Below are 16,996 nucleotides of genomic sequence, written 5' to 3' on the forward strand. Positions count from 1 at the left end.
CTGACTTCGTGTTTCGTACCAATACGCCACATATTCTTGAACCTAAAGAAATTGCTTTCGTATGCTGAGACTCGGTTTTGATCGGCGGATTTGTTTAGCCGCAAGAAACGCTAACGCAAGATTGTCGTTAGCTTTATTTTAACTTTCGTGCTTCGAGACTTGAAACGTCTGCCCAACCACAGTGAACGTAGCTGACAGATGGTTCATTGACCCGCGTAAACTTTTAAGGTGCAGTAAACGCCGTAGTTTTTGTGACATTTCATTACGTATAAACAAATTTATGAATTAATAAAAATATGTGAAGACGTTTTTTTTAAGTTTAGAAGGCCACAGATAACAACATGAACTAAACGCTGGAAATCATTCGATCAAATTATATGAATTATCTCAGTGTTCGAGAGAAGAAAATAGTATCAAAACATGCATATAGTGATTATCTCCTGCCCCAGCTTACCGTACATGATGCAGTCATCAAAGGAATTAGGCTCGTCTAATTCGAACGCTGAATGTTTTCCTCGGCGCCGGAATTCGCCACTCCTTATTCTGCGTGCTTAAATCGTTTGTTGAGTTTGACCTCGTAATATTTGACATCTCAATAAACGTTATTGATACGCCAAAGAAATTCCTACTCCAAGTTTAAAAGCTGCTTGCAATCCTGTACACTGGATCAGCACAAGTTTGGCCAGGGGAAAAAATTAAGCTATGAAGACATTTATCCTTGCCCTACTGATGACAGTTCTTTTCTACGTGGAGAGTGCTGGTAAGGCCATTGCAATTTATTGTATTCTGTTTAGTCTGAAACCCAGCGTGTGCACATGGTTGCACTAGCTTTTTGCTTTCAATGACACGTGAGCATTCGGTGAGCACATGTATTCGAAGCACGACTGAAGGCATCCAGCGTCTACTGGATGCGGAGCTTCCGCAGATTTTATGTTGCAACAGACTGAAATGTGTCTTAACCGTCATGTGCATTCATGTTGCTCATGGACGCTGAGCGGACACAAACACATTGGTTGGTATATATATCTTGGGCAAAAATATCAATAAGAGCAGGTAAGATGAAGCCATAAAAATTGTAATGTTTTGATGGGACATCACAGGCACAAGCATCATTTTCTTACTCTTAATCGCTTGCTTTGTTTGTGTGCTCATGTAGGCTCTAGCAGAAAGAGGCTTGTTGAAGTGCGCGCACGTCAACTGCTCATGTAGGGTTACGCCAGCCCTGCTTTATGCCCTATATTGCTTTGTTATTACTGCTTCGACTCCGTGGAGTTCCAATCTATGCAGGAAACGAGGCATATTGATGACGTTTAAGGAGGGAAGACGCACTCATTCTCTTCCCCGTTTTTTTGGTCTAAGATACGTGGCAACATGTGACTTTCTGCTATATAAGTGCCTTTAGAAGATATGTTTAAGAAGAGTTTAAAAGCGGATATCTTAGCATGCATCATTTAGCTAAATATGACGGTGACCGTGCGGTACGTAGGCACAACGAACTTATTACTGTGTCAGGTTTATGCGTTATTTTGTTCTTTGCCCAGTACTTATCCCCCTCCTTTATATATCAGCTTCTTCATGTGTTCAGCATATGATCCGACATCATTATCTTAAAAACCTCCAAAGGTACTCGCTGGTTGTGGCTGGAGTAAGGAGCCCCGATAGAACACTATTTTAGAATAACTGCTCATCTATTTGCTATTCCAGGGTTTTCCGGAGCCAGAAAAACATGCAACTTATACCGTTGTTTCATTGTTTCTTTTTTTCAGACACAACAGTTTGTCCGCTTGGTGAACATCCCAAAGCGTGCAATAATTGGAACGAGCGAACACGTCATGTGATGAAGGATCTTGCCATAATCCAAAACCCCCAATTTGCAAAGAATGCATTAGCAACAAAGAGGATGATGATTACTGTGAAGTACAATGTGTCTGTGACGGCGACACCTTCCGGCTACCCGACGGTAGATGCCGAGACCCTTCTGGATGTCCAGAAGGCTCTCCTGAACTCGAGTATGTACCGGAATAAACAAAATAAACAACACATCATGTTTCTGCATCCAGTACGACGCAGATCATTTCTCGAAATTGTGGTGTTGCTCTCACGCACTAGGAATAGTTCGTGCAAAATAGATCAATAGCTCCACTCAATGTTTCATTGTTTACCGTTTTTAAATTGTGTATGATATTCGCACAGCAAATGTAAATCACTTAGAAATATAGCTAGTACCCTACTTTTTATGTATCATTTTTACAGATTTTTCTTCAAGGGTCACTGACATCCTCCAAAACATTTTCCTTTATTTTTTGCCAGACGCTTCAATATAGTGCCAGATGACAACCCAATCACTATTTTGATACAACGTCACGTGTATTATTAATGAAGTTAAAAAAACAGAAAAAACATAACTGCTTTGAACCAAAACAGAAACCGGACCGGGGAGGAAAAAGAAATGTAGAGGAGGAGAGAGACTCGCAGTCTTGTACACGTTACTAAAAAAAGTAATCGATTACAATTAGTATTTTCTTTCGGCTTAAAATTATTCGATTAGATTACTTGATTACTCGACAGCAAAAGTAATTTGACATTACTTTAAGAAGTAACCGTTACTTTTCTTATTACTTCATTGTGTGAAGACTTACATATTTAGAGCTCATAACAATGAACGACTTTCAACCTATATTTCACTATTTCCCAAGTATTGAAGAAGAAAACTCGGGGTCCCCCTTCGTAGTCGTTGCACCTTCTTGGAATCTTTGGTTCCAAATAAAAGGTATTTGTTTTCTTGCTTTATATATTTTCTTGTACTGGTAACCAAGAGGCCTTTACTCTCTTTCGCACACACATGCGCTTCTCCAGATATTATTCACATGAGGATGAACTCGCATGTTGCACTTAAGAGCAGCAGCTGCAGGATATGAAACGGATCATTCGTAGTATCCATTAGCGGAAGAGATCGCCCCGACCACTTCTCAACTCGAAACCTTGCTTGTCACAAAGGCCACGTAGGGGAAATAGGGGATCTGGACGTGCATTTGAACTGGCTTTGTTATATTTTGCATCCGCTTTAGATATCCTTGGGTTCTGGTTCTCCTACGGGCTGCGAGTAGGTACCGTAAGCAGAATTGTTTTTTTTTATTTATTTCGCAGTGTGTTTGCGTGAGGGGCCTAGTTTGAATGAAGGACTTACAAAGCTACATTATGCTCCCTCAAACTTCGCCCTGAATGGCCTTTGTCACGCACTGGGGCTCCCCTGGGGCTTCCCACTCCCAGTCCCAGTTCGAAAAAAAAATGGACATTGCACAGAAACTGTACATACAAAGGGGTTTACCTCGTTTCCTACACCTCCGCAAAACTCTTTTTGCTTTCCGTTCGAAAAAAAATAAGTAAATTTTATTTCATTTCAGAAAAAAAGGTGAACAAATAGTAACATGGAAATATAGTAACAGTTAGAAGTAATTGTTATTACATCAAAGAGTAATCAAATTACTCTAATGATTACTGCCTAATAAAAATAATCAACTGATTACAAAATTGCTCCAAACAGCAATCGATTACATGTAATTTGACTACTTGTAATGCGTACGGTACAAGTCTGAGAGTGAGTTACCGGAAGTCAATTGGCAACACCCGACCGAACATTTTTTTCCCTTCGTTTTCCCGACCGTGCCAAGCAGACAAAAATGCGCACGTCCTACGTTGCCCAAAAATAGCATTCAAAAGTCAAGCCTTCGTGTTTCACCTTTACGCATCTTTCAAGCACTTACCGATTCGTGTTCCTAGCACGAGAGATTACCTTAGCTAGGAGAGGGGGCGACGACTCGGTGGCGTCCTCGTGCGAACCAGCCTGGCGGTCGGGCGGAACGGAATAAATCCTAATTGTTTCGATTAGTAAAACAAGACAGATTCGCCGGTGCCTCGAACAATGGTTTTAAAGTAGAGGTCCCACGTCCGCCGTCCCCTCTCATGGCTTAGTCCGCTTCCTTCAGCCGTCCAGCCCGCCACTCTCGCGATAAGACGCCATGTTGGGAATGGGCCTTTTCCGCAAATGTTAGGCGCCATCTATCGGAAAGGAGAAGAAACGTTTTTGATGGCCTGCCTTGCACCCAGTTCTGCCCGCTCCAAGTTATGTGGGCTGTCTGAACGCGGTCGGTAAAGATATTCAGCGTTTGTTTTTGTTCTATCTAACGCGATCAACTAGCTTACAATTGTTTTCAATGAATGCGTTATCTACGAACGACTTCATCCATTTTGCGGAATGAATGAACGACTGACGCCGGTGTGGCGGCCGTGACGACCTTTGGCACGATTGAACCTCTTTTCGATCAATGAGAAAGTACAAACCGTTACATTAAATTAGGTTTCATGTTTTCATGTCAAATATTTAGAAAATATTTGAGACCAAGTTACAGTTAAGGCAAACCTTTTTGAATGCGGAGAAATTTGTTTAACTTGCTTGCAAACCTTAAGCGAGAAGAACAACTCTCATATATGTGAAGGCTCAGTATAAAATCGTCCGCAAAACTTGGCGCCTGCATGTACCAATCTCAAATTTTCATCAAACGTGTATTTTTGAGGTGGGTTTCAGCTTGTGAAATTTAGATCGCCGTAGCTCTATTCCTGTAAAAAATGAGACCAACAAACTTGCCCGGGTCACCGGCGGACGTGCTTGGGGACGGCAGAGTCGTTTGCAAATGCCGTTTACCCTTCATAGCAAGTTTCTTGGTCTCGTTTTTTACTGGAGGGCAGCTACACTTTGAAATTTCACAAGAATAAATTCACCACTAAAATGCACATTTGATGAATATTTTATATTTTTAAGTGGAGCCGGTGATTTTAGAGCGAGCGTCGGCAGTCATGTTACCGCACTTCAGGCGATAGCTGTGTCACTGTAGTACCTGATGAAAATAAGAAACAGAAAATTGGTCACACCTGTCAATTTTGAGTCTCGCGAGTGTAGACAATGTTGCGAGCTAATCTGTTTTTTTTTATTTAAACAAAAAGACAACAGACGAGGTCGGTTGTTTCCTCTTCCTTATTTAACCTTGAGACCAGTCGATGTGGTCGTGGAGAGAAACGACTGCTCCCGTTTCTTTCCAGGTGTACACATAGCAACCAACTATGCAGCACAGCCTATTTACCTCAATGCTTTGTGATTATTTGATAACCATGGGCAATTCCAGTGTTAACAACAACTAAAAAGCACACAGGCCATTTGTGTAGCAACGCGTGATCGCCACTTTAACAAGCAAACACGTGTGTCGCTCAAACGTACCGTCATAGAAACGCGAAGTCCCAGGAGTTCGCTCTGCATGGCACGTAAGCAACACGACAGCATATACCTAACCATGTTACGTGTTGAAGCTGAGCAAATTTGTTCATAATTATTGGAATTACCAGCTGAACATGAATGCATAATTCTTTGAGTGTTTATATTCCCTTATTTTCAGCTGGTAATTTTAATAAATACGTAACCAATTTGTTGACTTGTATTTACACACCGATATGAAACTAAAGGAACGAAAACATAAACCTTCCTTGAAGTGGCAAATGCAAACGCGGGAGCTGACTTGTATCTAAACACAAGTAAAAAATAAAGGATACAAAAACATCAATCTTTCCTGAGGTGGTTACTGCAAACGCGGGAGTACCTTGAAGGCAGCATTTTCGAGCACTCCGCATTCTTTCGCGGGACCGCGCGAATCCACAGTTGCCGCTTCGTTGGGTGCGGGCTAGTAGATGCAAACCTGATCACAGTTAACCGCGTAAGATCGTTGTCGTCGTTTTAGCCGACAGCGGAACAGCGTTGGTTCATGTCGGAGAACTTCGAAACGCCCGCAGCTGCTTCTCGCAGGCCCGAGCCGAAAGCACCACGCCATCAAAAATGGCGAACTTCTGACTGCTGCCGTTGCGCTTGCGCCGTGGAGACTCCGGAAACGGCCCAGTACGCGGAGAATGAACAAAGTGCTCCAGGTTTTCTATAAAACTTGTTTTTTCTCTTTTCAGTAAACCTGTTTGCAGCTTTTTAGAAGTCACAAAAAATGGGTATCATGTATATATATATATATGTTTTATTGGGTGTCTGCTTCAGCCACGACTTTCATTATATTTAATATGTGTGTCTAAACCATAGGAAGCGGCACGGGATCACGGAGAAGACAGTAAGTGCCGCTGAAACCGGCCAGTTCTCGAACGGCGGTTTTCTGGCGGAAAGACAACGAGTTTTGAGCCGTAAATTGTGTTCAGTTTGGTTTGGCTCTCGTCTGTCATGTACAAATAAACCCTTAGCGAGCAGAAATACCTTGGCATACTGCTTCAAGGCTTTATGGATTTATTAACAAAAATATAACCACGAAAGCTACACTAATGCAGTAGCTTGGAAGTTATAAGGTGAAGGCGACATATCATCGGGAGCTAACTGTCACGACAAGTAGGTTAAAGACTAATATTTTGTTGATTAAAATTTTACATATTGAAAATAAATATATAATTTCATTTATAACATTCCTAAGCGTCATCGGAAACCACTTAAACACGCAATTTTAGAAATATTTAGGGCGCGTGGGAAAGGCAGTGGTACGCAAAAGTTAGAACTCGTGCAACACGCCCAAAGCTAGTGATTTTTCTCGTGTCGAATAATACAGGTTTTAGCAGGACTACAAAACGATTTAGTTAGCAGAATAAGGTAGGGCCGATCCTGGCGCTACAGCCTTACATTTTTGCATATTCACATTAGACGCACGTGATTCATTTGCTAACTTCACCTTTGCTAATGAGTTTGTGAAGATGGTTATAAAATAATGGTTGTTAATTATTTCGTATGAAGAGACAAATTGTGTATTGGCTTTACTTACTTGTTTGTTTTTGTGCGTCGGAGATTTACATGAAAACGAAAACGAAACACAGTGAAATCATAACCAGTTTTCCCACTCAAGGCAACTTCCGGTAGTCGCGTATACACAGCGCTCCTCGAGCCGGATGGCGACAACTGAAGGTGTAAAACAAAAAAACAAAAAAAAAAAAAAAAAAGAATCGCATTTAACTAAATTGAGTGCGCTAATGTTAATACTTTTAGAAAACATAATGAGCTATGTTAACATGATACACCAATATGGAAAGAAAAAATCAAGCAGTTACCGTTAGCTTTAAAAGTTCATTGCCCTAATCGCAGCCATGTTTTTAAACGTCGCCAGTCGCGTTGGTCGCGTTGTCGGTGTTGCTGTTCTGCGAATTGCTCTTTCCTAGTACACTTCCCTTTCGGTTGGATCCTCGCTTGGCATTTTAATGTCACGTGAGTTACCGAATCGCGCTATGAATGAGTTCTAAATGGGCCTGCTCATGCAAGAAGCCAAAAAGCCGGCGACTCGCTTTGCCGTTCGAGATTCCGGGATTCCGCTTCAAGTTCATTGCTGGTGAGTGCAAACATTTCTTAAAGTGCTCGTGCTGTCCTTCGCGTCAGGCCATGGCACGATCGTCTTTTCTCCAACGCAGTGCATGTGATTCGGTTAATTTCGTAGGCGTATGTACGTCGGACGTGACTTGTAAAACGGTCGAACGTAATGAATTGCTCGTTCACGCTTAATGATTCGCAACCTCCACGTATCAAAGGTTTCGCACTACTTTACTGGGAAAATATAAATATCACGGCAAATGACGCGGATCAGGACCGAACCTAGGGTTTGCTTATCTGTAAAATCGTAAAGAGAAGTTGGCATCATAGTTAAATACAGAAAACAAAAAAAAACGCCACATTACAGAAAGTGAATTTATCAGTTGTTATATGTTTGCAAACAGGCTAAGCAACTTGACTTGGTACATTGAACATAATTCTGAATTAACTAGTCATATGAATGTCCCTTGAAGGGAATCAACGGAAAGGCACCTCTAAAAAAAGCGTTGCTCAAACATGCTAGCTTCCTGGGCTCACACCTGTCTTCTCTCTCTCGTCAGGATACCCTGTGGGTATGGTAGCATCTGCCACTCGTCGTTCAGCATGCGTCGAGACTCCCCCGGTCAAGCTCCAGACATAATTTATCTCCGCTTGGCACGTCATGCAGTAAGATCCACAGTACTTATCTAATTTAGAAGTATAAGCAGGCACGGATCCGAGGAAGAGATCCAAGGGGGGGGGGGGGGGGGGGGGGGCGACGGGTGCGGCGGCCTCCCCCGACAAAGTGGACCCCCCTCCCCCCTTTTTGGAGGGAAATTTGACATGGGTGGACCCCCCGGTGCACACGAAAGAATGAGAAAATAGTATCCTTACAAATTTTCTGCCTCCCCCCCCCCCCCCCCCCCAGAACGGAGTTCTGGATCTGCCCCTAAGTACAAGGTGTGTCTCACTTCGTCCATTCACCTGTATGCTGTTACTTTCTTGTTCCGGTACGATGGTTCCTCGGAGAATCAAAGAGAATACCACGGGGGCGACAAACTTGTGGAGGCAAGCTGCAAGGGCCGGACACCAGAGGCAAGGGGGGATAAAGTGAGAAAACTCAAGAGGCAGCTCATCGTCTGGGCCACAGGAAGAAAATCGGAGACCGTATGCTGGGGAATTTATCGACCATCATCTTTGGGTGGCATGAGCATTTTCTTGTCATATTCATACGTGAGGTGAACTGTTACTAGAACTAGGTTGGCTCATTCTTCTCCAGCTTACAGGGCGTTACCAAAGCTACGTCACCAACGGAACAACCGGAACATTTGGCTGAGGGACGGGACAACATATTATGGGAGTATACTTCACCTACCGAGAGCTCTCACAAAAATAGCTTCGTTGCTCTGATTAGCTCCAAAGGGCGGCAGTGTTTTTTCTTTGTAAAATTAGGCTGAAACAGATTATAGCTGTAATGTGGCCACCGAAATCGACATTGCGGCATAACATTCCTCATGAGGGTTCTGGCATCTATTCTATGATCTCTTATGCGATTATGAATGTCGCAGCCACAAGTGATCACTTGACAATAATCTACAACTCGTCATATGACAAACTGCGTAAATGGTCGGTTAAGTGCAGTAGCCGCAGTTCTGCATATCTGGGAAAAAAACAGTGGCTGGGAGGGCTCTCTTCCCCATCACCATCTGTCTCAGGGAGGGCTGTCTTGAAAACCCCTTTAGGGTCATTAGTCTGAAAGGGAGTTTCTGGGACACCGCTGACGCATAGTAATTTCCGGCATCTATGAGTCACTTGAGAAGGAAAACCTTATGCATTAGTAAGCTGCGAACCAGGTTGCAAACTGTGAGGACGACCTAGATCAAGTCCTGCTTAGTACGAGTGGTCTCTGCATTTGGCATGCAAGCTGTGGAGTAGTTCTGGCAATTGGAACTTCAAGCTCCTGAATACTGGAACTATTCCCATCAGCACGACAAACACAGCTGGTTGTCGTGCCAGTAGACCTTGTTTTGAAGTTACCGAAAAAAAAAAAACAATAACCAGTTGCTGCCATGATGTTGAGTTAGCCAATGGTCAAGAACAGTACTTTTTCTCTTGAGCTTGGACAAAGTGTTCTTCAATTAGTTTTCTCAAAGCACCTTTGACACGCAACGGCACAGATCACAGCCGCATATGTAGAGAATTTGGCCATTCGTTGGGAAGTATAGGAGACAAATGGGGAGGCGCCATTGGCCGAAAGAGGGCTGGGCGTGTTCCAGGGCGTCTTCACAAATTCGAATGTGGCCAACCAGAAGCCGGAAATAATACCCTAGTGGTGGTCGCGAGAAACAAACCTGATATGTGTATCGGAGTAACTCTCGGTGACTGAAAACATGGTATACGTGGTGTTTCAATCACGCTCATCGAAAATGATGGTGGAAGAGTGCGACTAGCGGAACGATCGACATAATCCGTACTCCAGGAGCCGAGGGCCGGGAATCTGCCCTCCGAGCAGTCACACTCTGTCCGAGCAAAACAGAGTTGAGCGGCGCATTCGTTTCTTACATCTTCCTGCATGATCATGATCAAAACATCACGTGCACCTTATTTTCAACCACAAAGGGTTACTACACTTCACTCTTACGCGCTTATTAAAACCATATAGGAACATATACCTTTGATCAAAACTGTTTCTCGCTACCACCGCTAGGGGATTCTTTTCGGCTTCAGGTTGGTCAAGAAAGCATGCCAAGCCCTCTTTCCGAGTCTGGTGCACGCCCTGGCTTTGCCCGCACCTCCCATTGACCAAACTCTCTATACACGGCTCTGGCATAGATAACCTAGCTCAGTGAACACTTTACATGTTAGTAGAGTTTCCAGTCACGAAAAGAGCCCTTGAAGAATAAGGTAGTGCTATGAAAAGATACATTTTTATTTCCTCATACCGTAGATTCCCATCCATCTGTTGGAGTTTGGATAGGAGCAAGCTGTGGTCAGCGCTGTTAAAAGCCTTTCTGAAGTCTAACTGGACAATCTCGCACGGAGTTCGGTTGTCGAGGCTGTTGCTGAGTGCACGGGTGAAAGCTGCAAGGGCCGATTTACAGCTCCTACCGGGGCGGAAACCGTATTGGTGGGGGCTAAGGAAGTTCGATAGCTCAAGGTGGGCTTAGAGTCGCTTGTTAATGACTCTCTCCATTGTTTGGGAAACGATGGACGTTATGGAGATTGGTCCGTATGAGTGGACGTCAGATTTGAGGGGGCACCGTGTCCCTTTTTAAGAGGCGTTACTGATGCAACTTTCCAGGATTTAGGAACAGAGCTGTGGGAGAGAAAATAGTTGAAGTGGCGAGTGACGACGGGGGAGATACGGCCGGCACAAGATTTAAGCAATGCGAGGTGGAGGCTGTCTGGTCCAGGGCGTTGAGAGGAATTGACAAAGGCAAGGGCTTCGTAGGTTTCGCTTTGAAGAATGACTGTGGCAGAGAGTGTGGTTGCTGGTGTAGCCTTGACTGGCACAGTTGTGGGTAGGGTGGGACATAGGTTAGATTCGGTAGGGTCGAGTAATGCTGCAGCCTGAGAAAAGTGGCAAGAGAACAACTCTGCTAAGTCGTCAAAATTAGAATAGGGCCTGCAGTGATGTGTGAAGACCGGCGCACGGAAATTTTTTTCTTTATAGTCAAAACATGCCCAAAAGTTTCGGCTGGCACGTTGCTTTTGCTCCTATTTGCTTAGGTAATCGTTATGGGAGATATGGATGAGATGCTTGAGTTCGGTACGTGCTTGGTGGGCTTGGTTGAGATGAGTGGGATTTAGAGGTGCTTTTTTGAATAGCAAGTGTTTACGTCTGATTAAGACTGCAATCAACTCAAACTCTTTATTTCTCTCCGTTTGGAGAGGGGAGACAGAGAAAAAAGCAACTCAGTTGTTGCTTGACGAGCCTCTGCCTCCCCGCAGCAGCGAAAGAGGACAGCATGTACATGCAAATGTTTTTTTCACCATCACACTTATAGCACAAAAATAAACAACATAAACAACAACAATCTTATTTGTCATCCATGAAAGGCTGCCGTGCCTCCTGTTGATCCTTAGGGTGAACACATTTGTGCTAAATTGCTGATATGTTGAGCGAGAGGTTGTCAGCCTCGTCAGCCGATGGCTGATCAAACACGACGAACCAGGGAGCGACCTGGATGAGCTGATTGAGATGAGGGGAATTGTTTTTTTAGAACTGCTGGAACTTCTCGGCTTGATGACCTCGCTTAGGGGATGAGCAATGGATATTGGTGAAGAAAGCACTGCGATCACTGCCTGGTAAGCATGATTTCACTGTGCAGCGGTATGATAAGGTGGGATAATTGGTTCGGACGAGGTGGATGAATGTAGCGTTGCTGTTTTGAGAAATGTCGAATGGGGCGTCATGAACTTGGGTGAGGCCAGCACTTTCCAGTACGTCTAACAGCATGTCATCGAGTGGATCAGATGAAGAGTGCAAAGAACCTGCTGGGGTCGACGTGCTGTAGGCTCTCTTGGAGGAGGGCGTACAATTGTTCACGGAGGGGGAGTGGGCAGTAGGTAGACACCAGAAAAAGCTTTCCATGTTTGCAAAATACCTCGACAAAGATGGCTTCTAGACCCGGAGGGGTGAGGTGGTCGAGACGTTGGCAGGGCAGGTGTTCTGACATGGCGAGGACGAACGCCTTCGCCCCAAGAAGGAACGGTCTTGGCTAGAATACAGAGAATTGTGCGAGATTGATTAATTGCCTGTTAATTACCCACCGAAGACAGGCGGCCAGCCATATCTCGCACACAGCGAATATTGTATTCTGAAAAGATTACTTCAGTGCTTTAAAGTCAGGAAGTTGTTTTTTAGGAAGCGAACGTTGGAAAACCAAACGTGATTGGAGCCTGTAGACTCCGATCGCCCACTTTTCGCACGACAACTATGCCAAACGCGGAGTTGTCGTTCGAACAGTGAACGCTGCCGATGTTGTCGCTCGCCGGAGACGTGTCGGAGAACTACTTGGTAGAGCTAGCGATGATGGTAGGGTACGCAGGGGCTCCGTGCTACTAAGGGGATGGCCTGAGGTCATCGGCCAGGGGTGGGAGCTGGCACGTCGCACAGAGCCATTCAGTTGAGAATGAGGAGAGGCGTCTATACAAAGTAACAGATAAATCTTTCCATTTCCGGTGGAACCACAAATCACAAACGTCGCATTGGAGAGTGGTGACATTGTCGATCACAGACCGGGAACAGCAGGGGCAGGTGGGACGTGAACCGGAGTTTGAAGTTCGTCACCAGTGATCAGCAATAACGGAATTAGGTGAGATTGTTAGCGAGGGTGACGAGTGAAGAATGCTCAGCCAGGAGGTTGCTTCCATGGACGACAATATTCGATGGTGATGCTGCAGTCAGCGAGTGGCATTCTAGGTGCTTACGGTTTGTCGATGATAGGTGATATTTCTATCTAAGCAGATCAGGAGATGGAGAGTTGTAAAGGCGCGCTGTCATCGAACCTAACATCTAAACATTGTGCTGAAGAAATTTACTGGCTAGATCCAACATATCTCATTGAAAACTGACCAGGGGGGCTGTGTTCCACTAATCTCTTGCTTCTCCTAAGAAGAAACGGAAATGATGGAAGTGACGATATCGCGTCTGATTGGTTAGAGGCTCAAATGACGAAAGACGGAACTTTCATCATTCGAGCCTCTAACCAATCAGACGCAATATCGTCCCTTCCATCACTTTCATTTCTTTTTAGAAGAAACGAAACATTTTTCGAACATAGCCCCCTAGTGTTTTGAACATTCATCTTTGGGGGAGTGGGGGGGGGGGGAAAGGACGGGCGGGTCAAATGTACCTCCAAACACAGCTTTATTCTTATCCGCATTAGCCAGTAGTTACTGTTAAAGCAACTGGTTTGTAATCGCACTCGTTATGCAAAACGATGTCTCGTCTGTGCTGTTTTTTGTCATGGTTTATGAATAGTTGTTTTGAAATGCCTTTACCGCGACTTTACCTCTACCTGTTTAGACTATATTTATGGATCTTAGATTTGTCATTTTTTATGCACATAGCTTGAAAGCTAACATTCAAACTGTTTGTACAACTGTGTCTGTTGGCTAATACCCGTCAGCAACCGCATCACTGCATGTGCTGTTTGTAATGTTTTCGTATAAATTGTACTATGTAGAGCGAAAATAAACATTTGCCTACTTGAAATAACTCTTGTGTGAATAAATTACATGTGATTGTCGTCCAGTGGTGCGCACGTCGGACGCGAGAGGCGGGTAAACAAAATGCCATGGGGGCCGCCATCTTAAAAAGCTAAACAATAAAAGCGAAATATAAAATGTGGTTAGTTACCCCATCTGTGGTGAGAGGGCGCTTTTACGAATTTAAATAATTGTTTGAGGAACCGTTTTTTTTAAATTTTTTGGTTGGCAATATAATTTATATTGCGTGAATAATATATAATGAGTTTAGTTGTACAATGTACTTTTATTCACACAAGGCCCTCGATCACGTGATTTGCGATTACCACAGGCTTATTCTACAGTGGGCAAACTGTGTATGATAAACTGTGGGGAGGGAGGGGTGGGATTGAGGGGGGTCGGGGGGGGGGGGGGGGATTTCCGCAGTTTCTCGCAGGTCACGTGTTAGGGACTGGCGCATCCGGTACGCGGGCGCAGCGAGCGGGCGTTCTCCGCGCGCGCGCCTGGATTTGTCTGTTGTCCGTTGCAGCGGTTGCAGTCGGCGGCAGCGCAGCCAGGCCGGCGCAGCCGTAGCCTTGGCTATTCGCGACTCCAACTAACTATAGGTGGCGCCACTCATTTTCCAAGATGGCGGGTTTAGTGAGGGTCAGAACTGCGTGCCGCTGTTGAGCCTGTCTAGTGTGCTGGCTTCACTGAGCGACATAAATTATTTCTGGTAATACGAGGAAGCTAATGTTTTATGAGCGCAGGTCACCTCTTGAACCTGAAAACAAGAACGGTGTTTAGCGTATTTTTTACGGAAGGATGCGCGTTTTAATTCTGGAGCGAAACCGAAACTTACCTCTATTTTGAATTTAATTTCTCGAGAGAGGTCTTAATTTCGGATTCTCCTGATTCAAGATGTGTCTGGCATCGTAATTATTTACTTCGCGGAAACTTTTTTTTGTGAAATACTGTTCGATCCAGGCTGATATTCGTAGTTGTTGAAAAAATCAGTGCTGATATCTGTGCGTTCTCGCTGCCTTTTTCTCGCTCAGATAATTGTCATGAGAAATTATGCCAATTATCCCAGCTCAAGAATAAAAGAATAATTCCAATTTTTACAATATGTCCACGAAACGCATAAACTAATAAACGCTGCTGTCACTGCAACAACCCAAGACGGAATCCGAATCAGACAGCTGAAGTGTGCGTGTGTGTTTTTATAGCACCGCGTGACGCGTAGGACTTCATATTACATTCAGCGTTTAACTGTTTGTCTATCTTGATAACTATGTCGGAGTTTTTCATATGCTAAAAAGAAGACAGAATTATACCTTTCTGGAGAGACTATTATGTTAAAATAGAGTATTCTCGTGATCTTGGCGTTAATTAGAGGCATACATTGCCGCGAATTGTATTAATAATAATAATATTAAAATTTACATATTTGAATAAGTAATTCTTCAAGCTCTAATATAATTTGCTGCTTATGATCTAATTTTAAACGCGCGAAGAAATATGACAATGAAAACTGTTCTAATTATTATCACTGGTTCCAATTGCTGCATTTTAATTACAAATAAAATAAGAATAGTCTAAAATCAATGAAAACATTCTGGTTAATGTGAGAAATCCATGTAAAATTACATTTATTGTGGGTAAAGTATATTGTGCTATCAAAGTCGCGACTTTTGACAATCGGCGAAACGTCCAAAGTCGCCGCCAATATACTTCCAAACCAAATGCCCAAAAGTTAAAAAAAAAGTTTTTTTAATTACTAGTTTTTTTATAACATTTATTTACTTTTGTATTTGCTCGCCTTCGTTTTGCCAATCTCAGCCTTTCCAGTTCGAAGGAACGCCTATACCTGCTTGCACGTCTTCTCACTGCAGCACGTTTCGTTGGCGTTGGAAGCCGGTGAAACAGTAGCGAGTTTTAATATTGCGTATACGAGCGAACTCAAGCCCTGTGTGTTTGCGTTAGCTTTGCGCGTTCCACACTGCGCGTGCGCGGAGCCCGAAATCGCGGTCTTGGGTGGCGCATGGCGATGAGGCGCACGTACAACGTGGGGCACGCATCTCTAACGCAAACGCACACCGCTCGCGTTTGCTTCTATGCGCAATACTAAAACTCTCCAGTTAGATACAATCCCATACCGGCTGCAGCACTACGTTGGGACAATGAAGAGTGCTGTTTGCATTCGGAAACGACATTTCGCGAGCCATGATCGCGAACAGTTCCGCCATGCCCGCTGAGCAGGAGAATCGGGGGACCCTCACTAGAGCGCTTCCCGTTTCCGCCGCGGGAGGGCGAGCGTCGAGCTGGAGACGCGAATAGTAACGCGCTCCGGGCGCCCGAGCGAACGAAGAAGCGAGAAAAGAGCGACCGATGAGCGAAAAAAAAAAGAGAAAAGAAGGATGGCGTCATGGCGACGTCAAATATGTTGATCACCCACTCCGGCAACTAGGACGGGTACAGCCGTTAACATCCATGTTTCCTCGGGGCGCTTTTTCTGCGCTCAAGCGTAGGATTCTTGTTTCCGCCGCTTCAGAACATGGCGTTACAAACGCAGCTTCTACTGCTGCCGGGCCGGCCCTGCTTGCCCCTAGATGGCGCAAGTTGTCCTGTCGCGTCCTAGGCGGCCAGTTCGCTGCCTAGGACGTCGCGATTTCAGACCCAGTCCGCCTGGGTCTGAAATCGCGACGATCTCTCGCTTGTAACGGCTAAGGGCATCGCGCGAAAGAATTTTGTAGAGTCTGGTGGTGTGGGGCAGCGAGAATTCCGGCAGTGCATCGCCTGGGTTTAAAATCGGGGCTGGAAATGCGCGGTTCCAGGTGGGATACAAACTGGTGCCCCGATTTTGTGCCTAGGCGGAACCGACATTTTTCATTCCGGCCTGAATCTGACCTTTCGTACAGTGAAAGAAAATGTAGGCGCTAAAATGGCTAAAAAGAAAACAAAAAAAGAACTGGACGGATCTTGTTGCAACTTTCCTCGAAAATGTCTGCAACTGGTCACATTGTTGTGCTAAAAGTTTAAGTCGGAACTCCGAGTAGAAAGAAAATAAGAAAATGATGAACTGATTTTTTCAACGGCGGAGCGGCAGCTCTCGGGAAGACACCGAACGACGGCCATGTTTCTTTGCCTTATCCAGAGATGGCGTTACGGATTCACTGGACGCTGAATGAACGAAAAAGCGCGCTTTTATCCGAGTTTTTGTTTGCGTGGGACATTTGCCAAAATAAAGTTGTTTGGGTTTTCAGTTAAGTTTCACTGTGCAGAAAGTGTCACGCCATAAATACGAATAAATAAAACCGCCAATGTCTGCTCGAGAAATGACGTACCTTCGTCTCTGACGGTTCTTGTTTCGTGCATGGTCTGCTTTCGCAGTTTGACGTTTGAATGAGACACGAGAGGCAGTCAGGAGTGCGCCCG

The 16,996-nt window shown here is 44.5% G+C and overlaps 1 pseudogene; it reads left to right on the forward strand.

Annotated features, from left to right (window-relative positions):
* Nucleotides 1-702: 702 nt before the first annotated feature.
* LOC121838325 lies at nt 703-2,025 on the forward strand (annotated as a pseudogene).
* The last annotated feature ends 14,971 nt before the right edge of the window (nt 2,026-16,996 follow it).

The sequence above is a fragment of the Ixodes scapularis genome, unplaced genomic scaffold, assembly GCF_016920785.2.
Source record: "Ixodes scapularis isolate PalLabHiFi unplaced genomic scaffold, ASM1692078v2 PGA_scaffold6__148_contigs__length_123643588, whole genome shotgun sequence".
Lineage (NCBI taxonomy): Eukaryota > Metazoa > Arthropoda > Arachnida > Ixodida > Ixodidae > Ixodes > Ixodes scapularis.